General features: G+C 35.8%; 1 pseudogene; it reads left to right on the plus strand.

Annotated features, from left to right (window-relative positions):
- Positions 1-232: 232 nt before the first annotated feature.
- On the plus strand, positions 233-1,597 carry LOC144256505 (cystathionine gamma-lyase pseudogene; annotated as a pseudogene).
- The last annotated feature ends 5,144 nt before the right edge of the window (positions 1,598-6,741 follow it).

The raw sequence follows: 6,741 nt of genomic DNA on the forward strand, positions 1-6,741 counted from the left end.
TTAACTTTTCTAATTCTTTAATCTTCTTCTTTAGGGATGATCTAATTTTGTGTGTGTGTGTGTGTGTGTGCGTGTGCAATAAATCTTTGCTTACTTAGGAGTCATGAAATTTCACATTTTGTTTTCAGGAGCTTTGTGTTACCTCTCAGATAAAATACGTCCCCCCGCCCCAGGTCTGGTTTTTGTGTATGGTGTAAGGTAAAGGCCAGGGTTTATATTTTTCCATGAAGACATGCCATTCGGTGCACCAGGGTTTGGCTCAGCCAGCATACTTGAGCTCTCTGTCGCTTCATTTTCTCTGTTTCTTTCTAGTCCCGATGTTCGGTTTCCTAGTCGGATATTTCTCACTCCCCCCAACCCCTCTTGCTTTCTCCTTTGCAGGAAAAAAAGAAATACCTCCCCACACGGTTTCCTGCCTAGCTGCCAACATTTTGCCCTGCAGGCTCTCCATGCCGGCCAGGAACCAGGGCAGTGGAAGTTCCAGGATGTGGTGCCCCCATCTCACTATCCACTACATTCAAGCAAGGGGCTCCCGGCCAGCACTCAGGTTTTGAATACAGCCATTCTGGAAGTCCCACGAGGAATTTCTTGGAAAAAGCAGTGGCAACACTGGATGGGGGCCAAGTACAGTTTGGCCTTTGCTGTGGGTTTAGCAGCCACTATGACTATTACTCATCTTTTAAAAGCAGGAGACCAAATTATTTGCATGGATGATGTGTGTGGAGGTACGAACAGGTACTTCAGGCAGGTGGTTGCTGTATTTGGATTAAAGATTTATTTTGTTGAATGTTCCAAAATCAAATTGCTAGAGTCAGCAAATACACCAGCAAAAAAAACCAAGCTGGTTTGGATTGAAACTCCCACAAACCAAAACTTGAAGCTGATTGACATTGAAGCCTGCGTACATACTGTCCAAAAGCATGGAGACATTATTTTGGCTGTGGAAAACAATTTTATGTCGGCGTATTTCCAGCGGCCTTTGGCTCTGGGAGCTGATATTTTTATGTATTCTGCAACAAAATACATGAATGGCCACAGTGATGTTGGAATGGATTTAGTGTCTGTTAATTCTGAAGACCTCCAAGGTAGAATTCATTTCTTGCAAAATGCTCTTGGAGCAATTCCATCTCCTATTGACTGTTACCTCTGCCATCGAGGCCTGAAGACTCTGCAAATCCAAATGGAGAAGCATTTCGAAAATGGAATGGCTCTTGCCCAATTCCTAGAATCTAATCCCCGGATAGAAAAAGTTGTTTATCCTGGTTTGCTCTCCCATCCACAGCATGAGTTGGCAAAGTGGCAGGGCACAGGATGCCCCAAGATGATCACCTTTTTTTTTTTTTTTTTTTTTTTATTAAGGGCATCTTCAACATGCTGAGACTTTCCCTAAGAACCTAAAGTTATTTACTCTTAAAGATTGGGAGGATACAGAAGTCTTGTTGAGCTTCCAGCAATCATGACCCATGCATCAGTGCCAGAGAATGACAGGGATATCCTGATTGGACTCTCCATGGGCTTAGAGGATGAAAAAGACCTGCTGGAAGATCTAGATAAAGATTTGAAGGCAGCACACCCTTCAAGTGGAAATTGCGACTAACATTCCAGAACTGTGTTTGGAAGCTGCTTGCTGAGAAGATCAAATCCTCTGAGTAACCGAACAGACCATTAATGAGCCTTTGCAGAATGTGTAAGTGAAAATTTGAAGGCACTGTATGATTCTTCACTGCAATCTTCTAGGGATCCTCCCTGTTAAAAGCAGTTTTCTATACATCTTATTGTAACTAACAGCTCAGTTCTGTTCATGTTTTGTTAATATTGCCTCTGAAGGAGGTGAGATTTGTGCTGCTTTGGGGATCATATTCTTCTTTTCATAGCCTAAGATTTATTTTGATCATTAATTAATTCACTTTTGATGTTTTGTTAAGAAGTTAAATTATTAAATGTATGTTCTTAAATCAAGCATATATATATTTTTTTGCTTATTGTTGAAAAGAACATTCATTCCAAGCAATGGTTTACATTTACATAGTCAAAAATTAAATACTTGAAAAGTCTTCTGTGAAATTCTGTTGATTTAAGGTTGTACTTATTACTCCTTATTTTTTTAAAAATAAATCTAATTATCAAATTTCCCCCTTCCTCACAAAAAACATGCCATTCACCCAGCACCGTTTATTTTATTTATTTATTTTTATTTTTAAGCAGGAAGTTTATTTAAATAATAAGATGCTTGACTTGAAGGGAAAACTGTCTAGGAATCTTTTTTCTTTTTTTTTTAAAGAGTAATTTAGTCCTACTTAAAGACAGATTGCTCTACATGTAACAGCTATGAACAAAAATGTTATAAAATTGTCCTGAAGTTTTACAATGATAAATTAAAAACATTAAAATTCTCCAATTGAACAAAGTATGTGCAGATTTGTAGTTGTCCAGGGTTTTGTTGTTGTTGTTGTTGTTGGAGTTGTTTGGTATGTTTTGTTTTTGTTGTTAAAACTGAGAACAAAATAACTGGATAAGGCAGGGAGATTGCAAGTTCAAAGCCAGCCTTGGCAACTTACCAAGGCCCTAAGCAACTTAGCAAGAACCTGGCTCAAAATGAAAAAATAAAAAGTGCTGAGAATAAGGATGTGGCTTGGGGGTTCAATCCCCAGTACCACAAAAATAAAATAAAATAAAAGGAGCTGAACAAGCATGCCACTCTGGAGAAAGGGGATATTTTCGAAGAATCAATATTTTTCCCCATCTCATCTCCATTTGATGTCAATCAAAATACATCACTGGACTTTTAGTTTAAAAACATGCAGTATGCTTGCATCACTGTTTATTAAAAACGATTTACCTCTTGGCAGAGGGACGGTTGTGGCAAGTCAGGTGGCTTTTTCAATTTAGCAATCTTTATCATCAGAGTTGACTTTTAAAAATGTCCTGTTGAAGAAATCTTTGTCCACTCAAGGGTCTGTTTTTGTGTGTGGATCTGTTTTTCTTATTTCTTATTTCATGAGTCTCTTTCTAAAGTGTCTATAGTAGCTCACTAGTCTGTAAGTCTACCTCTTGATAATGTCATCTTGTCTTAAGTGCTATAGTTTTTATCAAGGACCTTGGTAAATGTGGAGTATGCCTTTAAAAATTTTTAAGGATTGTCTTGTTATTCTGGACCCTTGCTGTTCCATATGCATTTAGAATAAGCTTGCCAGTTAAAAAAAAGATCTGAGAGATTTTGATATGGATCACATGGAATCTATGTGATCCATGAATTTGTATTTACAATATTTTTCTTTAAATCCTAGAACAAGGAATATCACTTCATTTATTTAAGCTTTTGAGAATTTTTTTTTCTCAAAAACGTTTTGTGGTTTTTTAGTGTAGAAGTATCATAAATAGTTTGTTAGATTTATTTATGTGTGTGTGTGTGTGTGTGTGTGTGTGTGTATGCTACTGTATTTAGAATTTTTATAGTATCGTTTTCTAATTTTTTGTGTGTGGGTCATATATAGAAATATTTATTTTTTTGCATATTGACCTTATTGCCTTAAACACTACCGAATTTGTTTCTTTACTCCAATAATGTATCTTTTTTTTAAAAATGATTTTATATATCTGTAAGCTTGCTTGCAAATAATGATACTTTATCTCTTCTTTTCCCCCCAAACTTCCACATTTTCCTCCTTTTCTCACCTTAGGGCAAGACTTTCTTATAAACTAGAACCTCTGGTACAGTTTTGAACAGAAAGGGTGATAACAGATACCTTTGTCTTATTTTTCTATCAGGACCACAGTTTTTTTTTCCACATGCACATTCACGTGCACACGTGTTTCTGTATATGTATTTGTGTTGCTGGGATCAAACCCAGGGCCTCACTCATGCCAGAGAAAGGTTCTAACACTGCAGTATAGCTGCAACTCCAAGATTAATGATATTAACAAAGTTGCTCTAGAATTTTTGGAAATTTTCTTATATTATCTTTTAAATATATTTTTATAATTTATTTTATTAATTTATTGTATTTTTCCACATTTGATAGGACATTTTATTATTAATCTTTTTTTGTGTGTGTGTGTGGTGCTGGGGATTAAACCCAGGGCCTTATGCATGTGAGGCAAGTACTCTACCAACTGAGCTATGTCTCCAGCCCTTATTATTAATCTCGAGTGTTGAATTTTATCAAGTGTTTTTTCTTTATCTGTTGAGATGATCATGTAATTTTTCTGTTATACTTTTCATATGCTCAATAATACTAATATTCATATGTTAAACCAATATTATATTATTCCATATAATCAGTGTTAAATTATTGGAACAACCCCTAGTGCATTATGTATTATTATTTTTATATGTCACTAGATTCAGTTTGCTACTATATTGCTAAGAATTTTTAATCTGTGTTTATGAGAGTGGCCTACAATTTTAATTTCTTATAGTATCATCAGATTTGATATTGTGTTATATTGCATTAATAGAAGAATTTGGGGAGTTATTTCCTATTTTTCTATAATTTGGTGGAGTTTGTATGTAATTAGGATTCTTTTCTCCTAAATGGTCTGGAAGCCTTTACTAATTTTCTGGGGTTTTAATTTTCATTGTATTCTGTCATTGTTGGATCATAGCATTTTGTATGGGCTGATTTGGTCAAGTTAATTATGTTGTTTAGAGCATCTGTATTTTTGCTGATTTTCTTTTTGGCTGTATGTTCTATCAGTTTGAGAGAGGTCAAAATCTCCTACCATGATTTCACATTTGTCTGTTTTGCCTTTTGTTTCATCAATTTTTGCTTTATATATTTTGAAGCAATGTTATTGGATGCACATGGTTTTAGAACTGATGGAAGTGACATCCTCATGGTGCTCTATTTCATCATTATATTGTGATCCTCCTTATCTGTTGTGGTGTTTATTTCCTTAAAGTCTATTTTGTCTAATTTTAGACAACATGAGCACTCTTATACCTCTGTTTTAGAACTTTTTTTGGTGGGGTGAGTACCAGGGATTGAATCCATGGGGAATTAACCATTGAGCCACATCTTCAGCCCTTTTTTAATATTTTATTTAGAGACAGGGTCTAGCTGAATTGCTTAAGGCCTTGCTAAGTTGCTGAGGCTGGCTTTGAACTCAAATCCTCCTGCCTCATCCTCGTGAGCCTCTGGGATAACAGGTGTGCATCCCTGTGCTCGGCTGTTTAAAAACCTTTAATCCAGTCTGATTATTTTAGCTTTTTAATTGAAGTATCTAATTCAATATGTTTGGGTTTGTATCTGCCAAGCAGTGTTTGCTTTCTACATGACCTAACTATTTTATGTTTCTTTTTTTTTTTTTCTTGCCTTGTTCTGGATGAATCATTTTTTTCCATTTCCTATTTGTTAGTTATATATCTTCTTTTAGTAGCTATACTAGTTTATAATAAATATTTGTAATTAGTTATAGTAAGTACATTTACTACTTTTCGGATAATGTTGAGAGGTGAGTATATTTTTAACTTCACTTATTCCCCACCCCATTGTCTTTACTTATCTTGAATTTTAATTCTAGGTGTATATTATGAACTGAATTGTCCCCCCCCACCCCCATTCATATTTGAAGTCCTAATCTCTGATGTGATTGTATTGGGAGATAGGACTTGTAAAAAAGAAAATTATGGTTGAAAGAGGTTCTAAAAGTAAGACCATAAGAAAGGAGAGTGGTCTCTTTATAAGAAGAGAGAGAGGTGCAGTACAGAGAAAAGGCCATGGAAGGATATAGTGAGAAGACAACCATCTGCAAGCCGGGCAGAAAGGCCTCAGGAAAAACCAAACCAGCTGACCACTGGATATTGGAGTTCCAGCCTCCAAAACTGTGAGAAGTGAATTCCTCTGGCTGGAGCCACCTGGTGTGCGCCATTTTGTTTTGGTAGCACTAGCAAACCAATAGATCTATTTTAAACTTCAAATGACACAGCAACTATGGTTTTACATGGTAAATGCTCATTTATATTTTAAATATGTATCTTTTCCTGTACCCTATTCCTACTTGTATTTTTGCATTTCTGTTTGAGATCATTTTTATGGAGAATTTCCTTTAGAGTTTCTGTTAGAGCAGGTCACCTGGTGATGGATTTATCTGTTTATTTTGCTTTATTTATTTCCACATTTTTTGATGCACTATATTTGTACATAATGGTGGATTTGTGTGGTTACATTTCCACGCATGCACTCAGGATTTCAATATAATTTGGTCAATATACCCTCCCCTTTCTTTTCCCTCCTTTCTCTCCCTGGTATCTTTTCTCTACTGATTTCCCTTTAATTTTTATTAGATCCCTGCCACTTTCTTTTCCTCCCCCCCACACCCCCAGCTTCCACATATGTACCTTGACCTTTTGAGTTGGGCTTATTTCCCTTAACATAATGGTCTCTAGTCCCATCCATTTTCCTGCAATAACATAATTTCTTTTTTCTTTACGGCTGAATAGAACTGTATATATACACCATATTTCTTTATCCATTCATCTGTTGATGGACAGCAAACCTGGTTCCATAGTTTGGCTACTGTGAATTGTGCTGCTGTAAACATGAGTGTGCATGTGTAACTGTAGTGCAATGACTTTGGTTCCTTAGGATAAATTCTGAGGAGTGGTGTAGCTGGTCATGGGCTGGTTCCATTGCTAGTCTTTTGAAAAACCTCCATACTGATTTCCGTAGTGATTTATTTTTATTTATTTTTATTTTTTTACTTTTTTTTATTGTTGGTCGTTCAAAACGTTACATAGTT

The sequence above is a fragment of the Urocitellus parryii genome, chromosome 8, assembly GCF_045843805.1.
Source record: "Urocitellus parryii isolate mUroPar1 chromosome 8, mUroPar1.hap1, whole genome shotgun sequence".
NCBI lineage: Eukaryota > Metazoa > Chordata > Mammalia > Rodentia > Sciuridae > Urocitellus > Urocitellus parryii.